General features: G+C 39.5%; 1 long non-coding RNA gene across 1 annotated transcript in view; it reads left to right on the plus strand.

Annotated features, from left to right (window-relative positions):
* The window catches only part of LOC110256739, a 159,115-nt gene that overhangs the window by 123,689 nt on the left and 16,262 nt on the right, over positions 1-19,164 (plus strand). Inside the window, exon 5 of the long non-coding RNA XR_002338655.1 lies at positions 18,057-18,221. This is a non-coding gene — a long non-coding RNA (uncharacterized LOC110256739). The remainder of the gene's footprint in view (positions 1-18,056; positions 18,222-19,164) is intronic.

The following is a 19,164-nucleotide window of genomic DNA, read 5'->3' on the forward strand; positions in this document are numbered from 1 at the left end:
CTCCCCTTCCCCCTTGGCAACCACAAGTTTATTCTCCAAATCCATGAGTTTCTTTTCTGTGGAAAAGTTCATTTGTGCTGTATATTAGATTCCAGATATCGGTGATATCATATGGTATTTGTCTTTCTCCTTCTGACTTACTTCACTCAGTATGAGATTCTCTAGTTCCATACATCTTGCTGCAAATGGAGTAATTTCGTTCTTTTTGATGGCTGAGTAGTATTCCATTGTGTATATATACCACATCTTCCTGATCCATCATCTATCAGTGGACATTTGGGTTGATCCCATGTCTTGGCCATTGTGAATAGTGCTGCAATGAACATATAGGTGCATGTGTCTTTTTTAAGTGGAGTTTTGTCCAGATATATGCCCAAGAGTGGGACTGCTGAGTCATATGGTAATTCTATGTATAGTTTTCTCAGATACTCCATACTGTTCTCCATAGTGGTTGTACCAGCTTACATTCCCACCAACAGTGCAGGAGGGTTCTCTTTTTTCCCCACACCCTTTCCAGCATTTGTTATTTTTGGACTTACTAATGACGGCCATTCTGACTGGTGTGAGCTGGTACCTTGGAGTAGTTTTGATTTGCATTTCTCTAATGATCAGGGATGTTGAACATTGTTTCATGTGCTTGTTGCCATCTGTATATCTTCCTTGGAGAAATGTCTCTTCAGGTCCTTTGACCATTTTTCAATTGGGTTGTTGGCTTTTTTGCTGTTGACTTGTATAAGTTGTTTGTATGTTTTAGAGATTAGGCCCTTGTCAGTTGCATCATTTGAAACTGTTTTCTCCTATTCTGTATGTTGTCTTTTTGGTTTCCTTTGCTGTACAAAATCGTGTCAGTTTGATTAGATCCCATTGGTTTATTTTGCCTTTATTTCTGTTGCCTTGGGAGACTGACCTGAGAAAACATTTGTAAGGTTGATGTCAGAGAATGTTTTGCCTATGTTCTCTTCCAGGAGTTTGATGGTGTCTTGTCTTATGTTTAAGTCTCTCAGTCATTTTGAGTTTATTTTGGGGCATGGTGTGAGGGTGTGTTCTAGTTTCATTGTTTGCATGCAGCTGTCCAGGTTTCCCAGCACAATTTGCTGAAAAGACTGTCTTTTTCCCATTTTATATTCTTGCTTCCTTTGTCTAAGATTAATTGACCATAGGTGTCTGGGTTTATTTCTGGATTCTCTATTCTGTTCCATTGATCTGTCTGTCTGTTTTGGTACCAGTACCACACTGTCTTGATGACTGTGGCTTTGTAATATTGCCTGAAGTCTGGGAGAGTTAAAGCCTCCCACTTGGTTTTTGTTCCTCAGGATTGCTTTGGCAATTCTGGCTCTTTTGTGGTTCCATATAATTTTTGGATTGTTTGTGGCTTCGATGAATCCCTTAATCTCTGAGTCTCATTGGTGACACTGGGCTTATGTCCCCTTGACCTCGCAGAGCCATGTGGAGATCATATGAAATGACATATATGAAAGCTTTTTAAAATTTATTGACATGAGTATGTTTTTTTGTTATGGTAAGGGACACTTCTGTCCTTTGAAGTAGCTGAGTTGCAGATATTTACCAGTGCCACCTTTCATTAAATAGGTGCTAGTTATATTGGCATTCTAGTTTGCCTGGACCAAAGATAACAGCAACCACAAGCAGGTGGAAGAGGATAATAGGTACAAAGAGGCTGTCCCTGACCAAAGAAAGGAATCAATTGGGTCTCATTGTTACTGACTTTCAGATACTCAGAAATCAGAAGTACCCTCAGCAACTTTGAGGTAGTAATGAGGTTCACAATGTAAGTGGGATGGCAAACCCCACATGGTGATTACCCCAAACCCACCAAGTATAGGCATTTTAAGATATCCAAATTCACCCCATGAGCTGTTGTCTGCAAAAGATACATGCTTTGAGAGCTGTGAGACACATTGAACTGGGGACTTGTTGATGGGAAACCACTAAGCTGGACTTAGTTGCTGCAGAGACAATCAGTGGGTCTCAAAGGCCTCCTGGGCACAGGTGCTACCTCCCTACTTAGATCAGGGTGAGGGCTCTAAGGGCGGAGATGTGGCTGGGGATGGAGGTCAGGAGGAAGGCATGGTTGATGAGCTGCTAGGACATACAAGCTTTGGGGAGCTCCTACTTGTCCTGACACATTTTCAGACTTTGCTAAATCTTAAAAAAAAAAAAAAAGCCAGCAACCTGCAACCAACATGATGTCACATTTGTACATCTTGATACGACAGTTTAATGATCCTGCACACTCTCTGTACCACTTTGAGAATTAGATCAGTGTCACATTAAATTTTTTTTCTTATTTTAAAATATAAAAGTAATAAAATAATACATTTTAAAATAAAAGAAATGATGGATGAATTCCCCTGTTCCTCCCATTCAGCTGGAGTACAGGAGAAAGGTGTTGACCTGGAATTTTATGTGAGAAGATCAATACAACTTTTAAATTTTAATTTTAATGGCCATATTTTTCTTGGCTCTCTTCCAGTTTGGAAATGCTTAAAATACAGTACATTTGATGTAGAGGTAAGAGGTAAGAATTTTGTTACATTTAAAATCTGCATCATAGATTCCTTGGCATCTTGGCTCTTGTTCAAATGAAAATGTATGGTGAGACATGTTTTTCAAGTGAGCTTTTTCAGGAAGGACCTGAAATGTGTTGTTTCTTGTGGAGAATAAATGGTTTAGCAACTTTGCAAATTAATAAAATAAATGTGTTTCTTGATTAGTAGGGGTCCTCATTAGGATGGTTAAAAAAAGAAAACAGAAAAAAGAAATCTCAAACCAACTACAGACACAGGCAGACAGGTCAACTTTGGACTCTCTGAAGCTATTTAGTAACTTACTATTCAAAGCATGATAGGAGGACCATCCCCAAAGAATCACCCAGGAGTTCGTTAGAAATGCTGAATCTTGGGCCCCACTCCAGGCCTTCGGGACCAGAAGCTACATTTAAGAAGATTTTTAAGTGACTCCTATGCCCATCACATGTTCTATGGCTTTGGTGCTTTCAGTTCTTAAAGCTGAACTTTGGGAGCAGTCCTAAACAAGACACCAGCCTAGACCTCTCGAGTCACAAAGCGCCAGACTGCTCATGTTCTGAATGATGGTTTAGTTTCCAAGCACAAGAGAGATGTAGTTCTGCAAATGACCAACTGTCCTTTTATCTAAGTGGCTGCCTCTGGCTCAGGGCTGTAGGTAAATCAGAGCATGTGATTTATCAGACAAGGGACCTGTATTTAGATAAAAAATTATGGCCAAAAGAAAGGAGGGTATGGAGAAACAATATCATGCATATCTGCTTTTCATTATAAAACAATATCACTGTTTTGCATGCTTTCTAGACTCCTTAGGGTATTCTATTGCCACTCTGTGTTTTTTTTTTCTTTTTACATATTTAGAAGCTATTTAATAGAAACGTCATTGCATGGGAACAAAAATATTTTTCTCACAAAATGTTCCCATTCAATAAGTTGCCACATATTTTCCTTCCATATGGTGCTTCATAAACTAACAATGTAGGCAATGTAATTGACATACCATCAGGGGAATAGAGTTATGAGTGTAATGAATCCATGTCCAGGGATTTTTTTTATACAAAAGGTCATTGATATTTAATTTTTAAAATATATAATGTTAAAGAGGAGTTTGAACTGAATTTTCAAAATAGACTGGAGAGAAAGTCAATTCATTCATTCACTTTATTCATTCATCCAATTTACAGATCTTTTCCTGGGGATACAAAGATGAGTAAACATTGTTGTGGCCCTGAAGAACTCACCCACTATGGGGAGAGAAGGAAAAAAGACACTGCAGGGTGATGAGAACTTTCAGAGAGTAGGTGTAGGGAATCTGGGAGCACACAGTGTGGGTTCTTAGTGAAACTGATGGATGGGGCAGGAGCTGAGGGAAGTCTTCCCAGAAGGTGACCCCCAAGATAGAATCCTTTAAAAAGAAAGCTGCAGGAGTTCCCGTTGTGGCTCAGTGGTTAACGAATCCAACTAGGAACCATGAGGTTGTGGGTTCGATCCCTGGCCTTGCTCAGTGGGTTAAGGATCCGGCATTGCCGTGAGCTGTGGTCACAGACATGGCTCGGATCTGGAGTTGCTGTGGCTCTGGTGTAGGCTGGCGGCTACAGCTCTGATTAGACCCCTAGCCTGGGAACCTCCATATGCCATGGGTGCGGCCCTAGAAAAGGCAAAAAGACAAAAACAAACAAACAAACAAACAAAAGAACGCTGCAAAGCTCCTTCCTCAGTTCCTTCAGTGAGGTCCTCTCTGACCACCTGCCCTCCCTACCCTTTTACCTTTTTGTATCCCCCATAGCACTTATTACTGCCTATCGTAGCCAGCCTCCAAGACAGCCCCAAAGATCCCCAACTCTTATGTCCATGTGCTCCATGCCCTTGTGGAGTCCCCTCCCATATATGATCATGGTTAAGAACAACAGAATATGGCAGAAGCAAAGATATGTCACTTCTCAGATTAGGTTAGAAAGGATACCATGGCTTCCATCTTGACCACTCTTTCTCTTCAGGCACTCACTCTTGGGAAAGCCAGCTGCCAAGTTATAAACAGCCCTCCCAAGAGGAGAGGTGTGCGTGGTAAGGAACAGAGCCTCATGATGGTGCCACACGAGTGACCTTGGAAGCAGATCCCTCCCCACCAAGCCAGATACATCTTCAGATCAACCCTTATGACAACTTGACTGCAACCCCATGAGAGATCCCAAGCTAGAACCACCCAACAGACTCCTGACTATCAGAAGCTATGAGATCATATGTCTTTGTTGTTTTTAAGGTACTCAATTTGAGGTAATTTGTTACACAGGACTATCTAACCACTATGCCATCATTATAAGTTGCTTTTTTCTTATTGTCTCTCTTCCTAAGTAGACTGTGACCTATATGAGGATAAAATCTTTGCTTTGTTCACTGCTGTACCTCTACTGCCTGGAACTTGATCTAGATCATAGTAGGTGCAGAGTATATATTTGTTAAATGAATGACTAAAACATGATGACATGCTAGTGTTTTGAGTGAGGATTTATCATGTTTCCATCTATGTGGGATCTTCAGGATGGGAAGGACTAGCTTTATTTCTCTCCTGATCTGGTCAGGTGTTTTTGTAAGGGATGAACCCCACAACTGATAGATGGAACACAATCAAGATCCAGAGAACAAAAGCAGAGGCATTCGGCCACACTGCACAGGATAACTGACTTTCCCTATTTGGGTTCTCATTAAAGCCAGTGGAAGCAGACCACTGTTGGAACTGGCCATCAATACAAGTGGTAGTGGACCACTAGAGCTGACTGCTTTTGGGGAAATATGATGGTCTCTGAATTATTAGCCAAAACAGATTCCATGGAATCCAAAGTCCAGTCTTCTTCCTCTAATTTCCCAGTCTTGGGCCCTGTAGGGCTGGTGAGGGCCAGAGTTTCCCAAAGCTGGGGAACCCATGGGCCATATATAATCCATAGCTGTGAGAACTAAAGGTCAAGAGTCCAAAGACAAATATGAAAACCAAAGAAGCAAGCTTATAATGGACAAGCTGAACTGACTAGGGATTGGAGCAAAGGAAAAAACAAACCAGGAAAGCTTGAGGACAGTCCTAAACTGTGATTTTCATCGTCAGTGGTTCTCAACCCTGCCTTCCCAATGGAATCACCTGGGCAAACAGTGCTGGTTATTAGTTCTTATCATTATCATTATTATTTTTTTCAAATCTACCCTGTGTTTCTCTTTGGAATGCCAGGACTGGGATTTGGCCTACAGTATTACTCCTTTATCAGCTCTGCCAATGGGGGGGGGGGGGGGCGCAAGAGGAGACTGAAAGGCGGGACTGTGGAGAAAGGCTTTTGCTCCATCCCATTTGCTTTCTTTTCTTCTCAGTGTCCTCCGGCCACAGCAATTGGTTCTAGTTGCAAAAACTGGTTTTAACTTCCAGTTTTTCTACAATCGCAGAAGGTTTGTACCTGAGATACAAGCCAGTGCCTCCTCTTCTGAAGTCTGTGATTCATTCACACTGGATTCTTCCCCTGAGCTCAGATACCAGCAATTGGTGGCACTGTCCCAGAGGGCAGGGTCTCTGCTCTGCAGGCCCCTCCTCCAAGCTCTAAGTTTTAATAGCTCTGACTTGATTGCTTGGTTTTCCCTACCCATAGAGGTAGTAGCTGTTTCCTGCATGCCTCAATAACTGCTTAAATTTTTAAAAATTATTTTAATTAAGTTGTTTGTTTCTGGTTTTTGCATCCTGAAAGGACCCTGACTGTAGACACACAAAAAAATATACAGCTGTCTGGATTCTCTTATAACCAAATGTTGATTTAATTGGTCTGCTATGATCACATACAGGGCACCTTAACAGCCCACTGATAATTTTAATTTACAGCCAGGGTTGAGAACCACTATACTAGAGTGTTCTTGTGTACCCCTGTGGAATGGTCCAACTGACTTAAATAAAAATGTAGGGTCCAAGCAAGATTCTTAACTGTCTTGTTTTAAACAGTCCCTTCAGCTGCTTAAATGTATGTTTAGCAAAAACCACCTTCTTTTTAATTTGATTGAGTCAACTCATCATGGAAGAGTAAAGGCTCTTTGGCCATTCACAGTTCGAGCTCCTTACCAGATGGTACCACCGTTTGGGGTGGTTCAACCCTGTGTTTTCTGTATTCAGAAATTCCCGGGGGTTCTAAAATACTTCTGGATATCACATTCTGGGTGAAATCAACTGAGGCAGGAAATTACTAAATGGTGGTTTCCCTGTCACTAAAAGCAAAAAAGAGACAACTCTTGGGTATTTGTAAAGGTCTTTGAAAAAAATAAAACAAAACAAAACAGCAAACTTGCATTAGCATTCAGAGAACATCTATCTTACACAGGTTCTCTTTGTGCAAATTCAACTCCCTAGCTTCTGATTTTCATTAAATATTTCATGTGTAGGGGGAATATTGTCAACATTACTAATGGGGTTTCTGTTTAATTCCTTAATATAATTTATCACCAAATAAACTCCCAGAAGAGAGTTCTGACCAACTGGACAGGACCTTACAGAGAAGGATGGGTTGTCTCTGCAAAGGGAATGATTTCAGTTTGGAACAAGCAGGAGCTTAGGAATGTGTGGACTTGGTGACTTGGCAGAAAACATTATGGAATGCAGTTAAATGGATGTTCCCAGCATAAAGGCTCCCTATTTCAGATTTCTGCATAATGTATCTCCTTGAATCAGGCAGGGAGAGGCACTTCATGAAAATTACCACTTTCTCTCTAAATGGACTTTTTCTGCTTGGCTGTCTGGCACTAGACCGTGGAATTAGGCTGATCTAAGATGGCACATAACTCACAGAAAGAATATACCCCTTCCTCACACCCTCTCTAATAACCACTAATAGCAGTTCAGAATAAAAGGCAATGAAATGGAATAAACAGACCCACCAAGATGTGTGTGTGTGTGCGCATGTGCGTGCGTGTGCATGTGTGCGGTGTGTGCGCGTGAGCACACAGGCGCACACAGACTCTAAATCATGCTGCAAAGCACATTTATTTTCCCAGCTTCTGCTCTCATTTCTCAGGGAGAAGCCTAGACCCGGCACCTGTTCTACCTGTTATTCCTTTAGGAAATGAGATTGAGGCATAATAAGCTTTAAAATAGTGTGTTTAAGCAAAACCACTTACAACCTTTCAAGTATTTCTAGATTCTGCTATAGAGAGAAACATGGGGAAAATATTAACTAGTGGGGTGTGTGTGGGGGTCTTGAAATGAATTGAGGCTAGGAGGACATTTCTTTTTTAATTTAACTTAGTTTTTTTATGTTTTTTAAATGAAAGTATACATGATTTACAATGTTGTACAAATTTCTGCTGTACAGCAAAGTGACTCAGTCATACATAAATATACACATTTTTAATATTGTTTTCTATCGTAGCCTATCCCAGGAAATTAGATGTAGTTCACTGTGCTATGGAATAGGACCTTATTGTCTATCTATTATAAATGTAGTAGTTTGCATTTATTAACCCCAACTTCCCAGTCCATCCCACTCTCTCCCATCTCCCCCTTGGCAGCCATAAGGTCTATCCTTCCTGTCTGTGAGTCTGTTTCTACTTTGTATATAGGTTCATTTGTGCCATATTTTAGATTCCACATATAAGGGATATCATATGGCATTTGTCCTTCTCTTTCTTACTTCACTTAGTATGAGAATCTCTAGTTTTATCCCTGTTGCCGCAAATGCCATTATCTCCTTTTTATGGCTGAGTAGTATTCCATTGTATATATGTACCACCTCTTCTTAATCCATTCATCTATGGATGAACATTTAGGTTGTTTCTATGTCTTGACTGTTCTGAATAGTGCTGCAGTGAAAATTGGGGGGGGCATGTATCTTTTTGAATTATAGTTTTTTTCTGGATATGTGCCCAGGAATGGGATTGCTGGATCATATGGTGGTTCTGTATTTAGTTTTCTGAGGAACCTCAGTAGTATTTTCCATAGTGGCTGTACCAATTTACATTCCTACCAACTGTGAAGGAGGGTTCCCTTTTCTGCACACCCTCTCTAGCATTTGTTATTTGTAGATTTATTATTAATGGCCATTCAGACTGGTGTGAGGTGGTACCTCACTGTAGTTTTGATTTGTATTTCTCTAATAATTAGTGATGTTGAGCATCTTTTCATGTGCCTATTTGCCATTTGTATGTCTTCTTTGGGGAAAATGTCTGATTAGGTCTTCTGCTCATTTTTCAATTGGGTTGCTTTTTTGCTGTTGAGTTGTATGAGTTGTTTGTATATTTTGGAGATTAAGCCCTTGTTGGTTGCATCATTTGCGACTATTTTTTCCCATTCCTTGGTTGTCTTGCTCTTTTTTTTTTATAAACGGTTTTCTTTGCTGTGCAAAAGCTTATAAGTTTGATTTGGTCCTATTTGTTTACTTTTGCTTTTATTTCTATTGCCTTGGGAGACTGACCTAAGAAAACATTTATATGGTTTATGTCAGAGAATGCTTGCCTGTGTTCTCTTCTAGTTTTATGGTGTTTTGTCTGATGTTTAAGTCTTTAAGCCAATTTGGAGTTTATTTTTGTGCATGATGTGAGGGCATGTTCTAGTTTCAGGAGGACATTTATTTGACCTTCAAAAATCTTTCTTTGGTTTGTTTATGATTTGGGAGAAGTAGCCTTAAGGGAGGTGAGGATGTAGATTTCTAGAGATAGAAGAATGGTTGGACAAATCATTGATTTGAACTTCTGCTTTGGTGCCATGAACATCAAATTAATCAGGAAGGCTTCCACCATGATCTACTAAGCGGAAACCTTCAATGACTCTTGAGTACCTACAGGAAAAGTCCCACAACAATCTTTTACTAACTTCCTTTTTTGTTGTTGTTGTCACCTGGAGCTGGGCCATGAAAGTGTTCCTTTTTAGCCTAAGGATATATGCCTTGCACTAGTAATTAAGAGTACTCTTTTTCATATCTCAGCTCCCCTTAGATTAGCACCTGTGTAATCTTGGGGAGGTTCCTCTGCCTTCTGACCATTCGGTCCTTCATCTGTAAACTGAGACAGGTAGTAAGATAGATTTCATAAGGTCATCTTAAGGAATGCAGGTAGGTGACCAACAGTTTGTATAGGACTGAGAGGCATCTTGATATGCAGGACTTTCAGGGCTAAAATAGGAAAACCTCACACATACTGCAATGCGTTGGTCACTCTACATGACATATTGCAAAGGAAATATTTGTGTGCTTGGCACGTAATAAATAAAATGAGGAGTTTTCTTAAGGACCTGCTGTTGTTATTGCAGCAGCTGGGGTCACTGTGTGGCACAGGTTTGATCCCTGGCTTGGAAACTTCCACATGCTGCCAGCATAACCAAAAAAAGTAATAAAAATAAATAAATAAGATGATAACAATCATTATATGTATTTATTTCCTCTTTCCTAAGCATGCCTTGTATTCCTCTCTTCAAGCCTTTGTCCCTCCCTCCCCTGCCACCCAGTGCCCACCACTGGAATATCTTGTCCTTTGTCCCTTGTTTTTGAATTCCTGTTCATCTCATTTCCCTGACCAGATTGGGCACCAGTGAGGATGGGCCCCATCTTACTCAGTATTTTCTTCAGTTCTTGGTAGAGTGCCTGTCACATGGTCAGGAGGTGACCCACACATACATGTTTGTGGGTATATTAACCAATGTCCATTTTTATCTTAGGGAAAAAAAATTCACATGTGTAGCTATACCGAATGTGCAAAAAGCACACTTGCCCTGCAGGTGTTTGCTGCTGAAAAAGCAAACTCATTCCACAGTGGTAAAATCTAATATGAAAGTATCAAGTAATAAACTTATAGTTGCTATATAGTCACTTTCACAATTGCTATTGAATTGTTTCAAAATTTCCTCAGCCATCACACTTAGAAGGGAAAGACATATCATTCAGAGGAATCAGATTTTCTTTTTCCCTTGTAAAATAGCTCAAGGAGTTTTTGTTGGCATCATGAGAAGAAATTCTGACACTGTAGGGTCATGCTTTTGTAGTCAGTGGAATGTTTTAGAATGTTCTTTTTGGAAGAGGTTCTATTTCACTATTTCCTTTGTGTAAATATAACACTTAATTATCAACACAAAGAAACCATTCTTGAGAACTAAATTGCTTATTAACAATAGATTTGAAATGGACTTGAGTTTCAAAAGGGAACAGAAGAAATTGAGGACATGTATCTTTAAACAGTAATTACACAGTTGAAAATCATATACTGAACATAATTCTGCAGATTCAATTTACTTGTTATTGGAGGAAAGACAGAAGATTAATCCTATAAATTTAAAAGTGTCTGGATCTGTTTTTGTCAAAACTTGACTTAAAATGTGATACTTCAAATTTGGAAGTTATGTTCCTTATTCCACGGTTCAACTGGCTATTGTTTAGAGAGATAAGTCCACTTTTATGGTGACAGTCTCAGAAAAGTTTTAGGACAAACAATCCTTGTATTTTACTTATGTCTTTCCATCTATTACAATTGGATCCCTGTGGAATGCTGATTATTCAATTTTCAGAATCATGCTTATTATATTTTCCATCTCATTCCAGAGTTCATCAAATCTGAGCCCCAACCACAATATGTAGAAGCAATTTCTATTGTTTTCTCCCATTAAAGCAAGCATATGTTATTTTCCTCTGTTCCAGTTCTTAAAATAAAATTAGCATTAATAAGACCTTCAAATCTGAATCCAGAGTGACTGATAGGCTCAGAATGCAGTTAGAGGGATAGCAATTCATTCCATCAGGCTTAGGGGAAGAGTTTAAGGTTGTAGTGGTCTTTGTCCTACTAGGGCAAGACAACTGGGCCAAACAGACTTTCAAGGAGTCTTTAATACCAAACCTTTCCTCGAAGGAACAAATAGCCACTATTTGTCTTGATTAGAGAATCTTCAGTAATCATCAGCCACAGAAGATCTAACTAAATAACCAGGGCCTTCTATGATCTGGAACAACCCTCCCATCCCATCCCCACCTTCGCCCAGCTACATACACATGTACCCATGCTCTGTGTCAAGACAGAGAGGTAAAGCAGAGCAAATCAAATAAAACAAAAAATAAGAAAACCCCACATGTTAAAAAAGAACAAATTTCTGATACATAGACTGAATTAAACAGAAATTTAGTTTAATTGACACATTTTCCACATAAGATCTGGCAGGATTGAGTGTTTGACTAATAGCAAAAATGTGTTACAGACTAGTGGTTAAGAATATGGGCTTTAGGGATTTCCCTGGTGCCCTAGTGGTTAAGGACCTGGAATTGTCACTGCTGTGGCTTGGGTCATTCATTCCTGTGGCATGGGTTTGATCCCTGGCCCAGGAACTTTCACATGCTGTGGATGTGGGGAAAAAAAAAAAGAATATGGGCTTTATAGTTGGAAGAAGACAAGTGCTGCACTAATTTGTTTGGTGGTCTTATGAACTAAGAAGTAGACTCTACATTCAAAGATTTAAACTGATTGCACATTTCTGCCATTGCTTTTTTTTTTTTTAAAAAAAAAACCTATTATTTGAAAAAGAATTCTTAACTTTTTAAAATTGTTTTCAAAATGGTAATTAATTACCTTGATTCCATCTAATTCTATGCAACTATTATTTTCATTATTGCCTCCTCTTCCAGTTTGTGTTCATCCACACAGTTACATTATATGGTTGCAACCACAATTCCCATTATTATTTGGTAATTTTTCTCTCACTTGTACTTTAGCTTAAGCATTTTCCATGTATCCAAATCTTTCTAATTATCATCTCAATGAATGCATTATCTTTCATCATAGTCCATACACTGTAATCTACTTAACAATTTCCAGAATGCTGAATATAGAGATTGCTTCCAATTTCTTCTTGCTAGTATTGATAACGTTGTTAATTAACATCTTTATGCATGCAGTCTTTTCTCCCCCTAATGAGTTATTGACTTTTAATGGGAAGAAAAAAAAAAGCCCTCGTGTATTTTGAAACTGACTGCCAGAGTCTGTGAAACAATATTTGCATCCTTGAAATATGGCTGTGTGTAAGCTGCCGAGTTCCCTGTGGTTTTCCAGCTAGAGAGGAAGGCTTGGTACGTAGTTCTTATCAGCTTTTGAAGAGACTGGTGGAAACTGTCCAGTAGCAATGGGGCAAACCCATTTATTTTATTGTTCCTCCTTTTTCCTTCTTCTTTTTTCTTTTAAATGTTGTGTTACAGGAGCTTGAGGACAAAGTAACTAATTCATAGATGATTAGGTCCTCATAAATGCCAGATCCAAGAGGCCAGGCTGAGTGACCATCCCCTCCCCAACATCTGTCCCTTACCAACCATTGTTTTCATGTAACAGGGCCACTTGAATAACCAGGCATTCAATTTAAAACTCAACTCCAAAGCAAGGGGAGCCATTTCTGTTTAAATGTGGTACACCAGACACAGCAAATATGACACTCCAAATCAGAAAGAAGTGTGAAAAATTTCAGCCACACTTAGAAACACCATTTTTAACACTGTGACAAGTGGCTGATTTCAGGCATAGGGTAGATATTCTGGTGCCTAAGTCCCTAAAGTCTGTATTGTTTTAAACTAAAAATCAAAACGAATTGAGTGGTTTTCATTTTTTTTGGGAAACCAGAATTCTTACCAAATGCAAAAAAAAAAAAATTCAAATTAAATTAAATTCAAGCCAGGAGTTATGTTATGGCATAGCCAGTTAAGGATCCAGCCATATCACTGCAGCAGCTTGGGTCACTGCTGTGACCTGGGTTCGATCCCTGGCCTGGGAACTTCTACATGCTGCAGGCACGGCCAAAAAGAGAAGGAAAAAAAAAAATAAATTCAAGCCACACCTGCAATAAAGCTTTTAAAAGGGGAGACTTGAAGTCTGAAGCATCACCAGACTTGGGTGGCTAAGTGTAACCCGAAAATGTCTCACAAAGCAAAATTTAGGTCATTTTATTCATTGTGTTATGCAGGGAGTCACAGACCTCAGAAAAACACTAATAAAACATCACACTCAGCTTAATGGTCTCCCCTCTTTCGGCACCATAATGATAAATGAAATGCCATTAGCATAAAGCAAGTCCATTTCTTGTAGTCTGTAGAGCCCAGGACTGTGACAGAATTGGAATGCAGAGAATTGATTGTTCATAGTTCAAAGGAAAAATATACTGTGTTTCCTAACCACACCCCGAAGTCCAGATCGAAGTCCAGGCTCTGAGAATGATTGAGGTCCCCAGGCTGTGGAACATGGAGTGCTCAGACCAAGGCACATGGACCAGAATGTTGCTTGGAAATATTTTTTAAAGTAGCATTTGGGAGAGACCAGAAAAACAGAAAGTTGGATGCACTTAGGGACCTCTCTCTTGCTCTGCAAACAGAACTTATTCAGTCATTACAGAAACACCTTGGTGTTATGTTCCTACCATGAGCCAGGTACTCTGCTGAGCCCAGGGCATACAGCTAGATATGATAGATAAGGTCCTGCTCTCCTGGAGCTTCCATCCTAGTGAGGAAGACATTATGATAAACAAGTTAAAAATGACACTTGTGTGGCACTTTTCACTGCCTGGAATTATTGAACAAGATAAGGAATTGGTAGGGTGGTTAGATTTAGAAAATAAAAATAAAGGACACCTAATTAAGTTTGAATTTCAAATAAACAGCAAATACATTTTTCAGTATAGTATATCCTAAATATTGCATGGGATATACCTGGACTAAAATGTGTTCATTATTTATGTGAAATTCAGGCTTAACTGGGTATTCAGTATTTATATGACAAGAAGCAGGTAGGAGGTAAATACAAGAAGAAATAGGATGGTCAGGGAAAGTCTCTGTCTCAATACCTTTTCAAGTTGGAAGCAACCAGCCTTTTAAGTGTCTATGTGATAATAACAAATAGCCAACACACATATGGAACTTGCTTGTGTCAGGCACTGCTCTAGGTACTTTACACACAGTACCTTAGTTAATCTTCACAATACCATTTGACAGATAGGAAAACTGAGGAACAGACAGGGTAACTAAGTCACCCAGGGTCACTTAGTAAGTCCACCATTGTAAACAATTATTTTTTAAATGATAATTTAGATGTAATGCTATTTTTAAAAAAATTAATTAGTTGATTTACAAATATTATGCAAGTTTCAGGTGTACAACATAGTGATTCACAATTTTGAAAGGTTATACTTCATTTATAGTTATTATAAAGTTGTCTATATTCCCCATGCTATATAATATATCCTTGTAGTTTATTTTATACATAGTAAATGCACTTCTTAATTTGCTACCCCCATATTGATCCTTCCTCTACCCTCTCCCACTGGAAACCACCAGTTTGTTCTCTGTATCTGTGAGTCTGATTCTTTTTTGTTTTATTCTCTAGGTTTTTTTTTTTTAATTCCACATATAAGTGATATCATACAGTGTCCTTAAAATCAATCTATATCTATCTATCTATCTATCTATCTATCTATCTATCTATCTATCGTCTATCTATCTACTTATCTATCTATGGCACGTTTTTATCCATTTATTGATGGGCACTTAGGTTGCTTCCATATCTGGGTTAATACTGCTATCAACATTGGGGTTGCATGTATCTTTCCAAATTCATTTTGTTTGGATATATACCAAGGGGTGACATTGCTGAATCATGTGGTAGCTCTATTTTTAGTTTTTGAGGAACCTCCACAGTGGCTATATCAATTTACATTCCACCAAGGCTTGTTCCCTTTCCTCCACATCCTCACCAGCATTTCTTTTGTGTGATTTTTTGATGATAGCCCTTCTGACAGATGTGAGGTGGTATTTCATTGTGGTTTTGGTTTGCATTTCAATGATGATTAGCAATGTTGAGTACTTTTTACATGACTGTAGGCCATTTGTATATCTTCTTTGGAAAAATGTCTATTCAGATCTTCTGCACATTTTTTTTTAATTGAGCTGTGTTTTTGATGTTTAGTTGTATGAGCTATATATATATTTTGGATATTAACTCCTTATCAGATATATCACATGCAAATATTTTCTCCCATTCAGTATGTTGTCTTTTGGTTTCCTTTGCTGTGTGAAAGCATTTAAGTTTAATTAAGTCCTGTTTATTTATTTTTTTGTTTTGTTTTTGTTTCCTTTGCCTTAAGGGACAAATTCAAAAAAATATTGCTATGATTTACATCAAAGAGTGTTCTGCCTGTGTTTTCTTTTAGGAGTTTTATGGTTTCCAGGCTTGCATTTAGGTCTTTAATCCTTTTTGAATTTATTTTTTATATATGGTATTAGGAAATGTTCTAGGAATAAATCCACTTAAAGAGGTAAAAGACCTCTTGGAAAACTATAAGACATTGATGAAATAAATTGAAGATGACATAAACATGGAAGATATACTTTGTTATAGATTGGAAAAATTCATATTGTTAAAATGACCATATTCCTCAAGGCAGTTTACAGATTAAATACAGTCCCTATCAAAATACTAATGACATTTTTCACAGAACTAGAACAAATAATTTTAAAATTTATGTGGAAAGACAAGAGATCCCAAATAGCCAAAACAATCTTGAGAAAGAACAGAGCTGGAGTTATCATGTTCCTGGACTTAAGACCATACTGCAAAGCTGCAGTAACCAAAACAGTATGACGCTTGTACAAAACCAGACATATAGATCAATGGAACAGAATAGAGAGCCCAGAAATAAACCCACACACATATTGTCAATTAATCTATGACAAAGGAGGCAAGAATATACAATGGAAAATAGTCTCTTCAGTAAGTGATGCTGCAGAAACTGGACAGCTACATGTAAAAGGATGAAATTGGAAGCATTTCATTTTACCAAAATCATGGCAGTTTCTCAATACACTCTGTTGTTCCAGCCAGCTATGGAAGAAAGTGTCTTCTTCCCTATCAATACGCACTTCGTCTTCCTGCTTCTGACATCTATGGGGTTATTTAAAATAAGTTTCATATGCATTTTTATTGGAACACCATCTAAACCCTATGAATTAAACTTTATCATTTTCTTCATCCTACAAATGAAGAAACTGAGACTTGGAGAAGTTAACTTACACAAGTGATCATGATCCCGTGGTAACAGCAATAGAACCAAGGCTTGGCTTTAGATCTGTAAGGACATCCTCATGGTACCCAGCCTGCATCTAGCAGGTACTCAATAAATACAAGTTGAATTGCACTGAAAATAATGTGCTTGTGGTGTAAACACCTGACAGTTAGCTTTTTTGATTATAATGTAAGTGCATGACATCAAGCTTTTGATTGCCAATCATCCACTTCAAAGACATCCATCTGGAATAAACACATTGCCACCTACGCAAATAAATAAAAAGCCAGGCCACCCCACCTGTGATGTTCCCCTTTTGGAGAGCCCTGGTTGACCTAGAGAAGTGACCATTAGAGGCCAATAAGAGCAGGACATTTTCTGTCTCTACCCATGACCACTGTATGGCCCTGGGCCTCCAGGACTTGTGCATTATAAACCTTTTCACAGTTTCCTGATGGTTGTTGCTGAGGTGTATCTTGTGATCAAAATAAGAACCACAAGTGCCCATCCAGCCATAACACTGGCTCTGGTTGGGGAAGGGTCTGTGAGGGCTCCCCAAGTAGTTCAGTGTTCAGGTAAGTGCATTTCTAGTCCATAGCATCACTATCAGTAGGCGGAGATTAACACAAAACAGTGCTCCAAAAGCCTTTTACCCTGTGTCCTCTTTGCAGAAGGGTCAGTATCTACCCTGAATATGGTGTTAGGCCCCTTGAAGACTAGTTGCTCAAATGACCTCACAAACTCAGATGCAGCTGGTCCAGAGGACTAGATGCTCAGACCTCCCATGTTAGAGCAGCAGTGGTGCTACTACTAGTTTTCTACTCACGTGAATAATGTAATCCCCTGCCCTTTCTCAGCCAAATAATTTTAGGGTGAGTTATGGTGCCAAGAAAAGCATCTGGATGTGAGGCTGAATTTATGTCCCTCTTCAGCCCAGTTCCTATGGTGGTGAAATTTGTTATGACCGTGGCCCTTTCCTATCTGCCTCCATAGATGTCAGCCTTGGTCTCATATGAGATGAGTTAGCTTTTTGATCATTGAGGAAAATGCACCTGACTTGATGTGGCCTTTATAGGTAAACCTTTCTTGAAGAAGAGCCATTTTCATTGCTTCCATATTGGATTGAGTCAGGGGCTGGATTTCTTTCCCTCAAGGGCCGCTGTGACTTCAGCAACCTAAGGAAGTCTCCTCTCCACCCCACTCCCACCCCCCACACAATAGTACTGATCTTGGCCAGATTTTTGATGAATGAAAAGCCTGAGGGAAGCTTGCAGAATGAGTGGGACAGAACATGGGGCCAGGGCCTTTAGAGGGGGTAGGATGAGTGATGGAAAATCAGAGATAGTAAGACGGGGATAAAAATCCAAAGTCCCCATCTTTGCCTGCCCTACCCTTACCTGCCTCATCTCTAAATCCTAGGGGTTGAATTGCAAAGTGTGGGATCCTTTAGTACAAGAATCACAAAATAATTGCTTTCTCTTATGCAGATTCTGTTCCATGGATCACCTGGCCTGGTCTCCACAAAAGCTCTGGAGTGAGCAGGAGTGGGCTGCTGACTCCACAACCACATGAGATGAGGATTCTGAGGGACAGGGAAGTCACCAGACTTGCCCAAGGCCTTTCAGCAAGCAAACTGCAGACAGTGCTCAAAGGTAAGTGTTCTGACTCCCAGTCCAATGCTATTCATTTCTACTTTAACGGTTGAGCACAGGTGTGTAGACAGGTGCCAACTATTTCTAGTCACACCCTCACACCTGCTCCACAGAACCACCAGGCACTCCCCAAAGGCATACCTTTCTCCCATTCATGAGTTCTCTGTGCAAATGGCACCATACTCTCCCACAACTTACCCCCCACCTTTCCTTCTCCCAGCCCCAGTCTTGGATTTTGAAGTCATTATGATACCTACATTCCAGAAAGCTTGACAAATCAGCCCCAGGGTGGCAGTCTGGGTTACATCTTCCTCATGAAAACTCCCCACTCATGTTATGATCTGCAGTGCGATGGACACCTCTTTTCTATAGTGATAGTGGACAGAAAGGCCAGATGCTTGATGAATGGTGGGCACCTCTTGTAGAAGGCAAAGGCTGTTGGCTGCGTCTCCTTTGAATGTTTTTCCTATTGACATAGAAAAGCAGTGGGGGATGAAAATGCAAACATTTGGAGTGTGAGCCATAAGCCAGCACAGAAAAGAGAGACAGGAGCTTGAGGTCATGTTCAGGCATTTGTCACAAATATGAAATGTCAGATAACACTGTGTTAGCTGCTGAGGGCAGAGGGAGGGAAAGTGAGGTGCATCAGAGCATCATGACGATGGAAAAAGCATTATCTTTAGAGTAGCAAAGATTTAGGCTTGAGTTGAGACTGCAGCATACTGGCTGCATCATGCAAATCACCTAACTTCTCTCAGTTGGGTTTATCCTCACTTTACAGGTAATTGTTATGGAGATTCATTCATTCAGCAAATACACTGAGTGTCTACTTAGTGTCAGGCTCTGCTCCAGGTAGTGAAATACAAAGAGAAGTCACCTCCTTTAGAGAGCTTACATTCTAGACAGGAGAGAGACAGACGAAAGAAAAACAGGTGATTATCAG

This window comes from Sus scrofa, chromosome 14 (assembly GCF_000003025.6).
Source record: "Sus scrofa isolate TJ Tabasco breed Duroc chromosome 14, Sscrofa11.1, whole genome shotgun sequence".
Lineage (NCBI taxonomy): Eukaryota > Metazoa > Chordata > Mammalia > Artiodactyla > Suidae > Sus > Sus scrofa.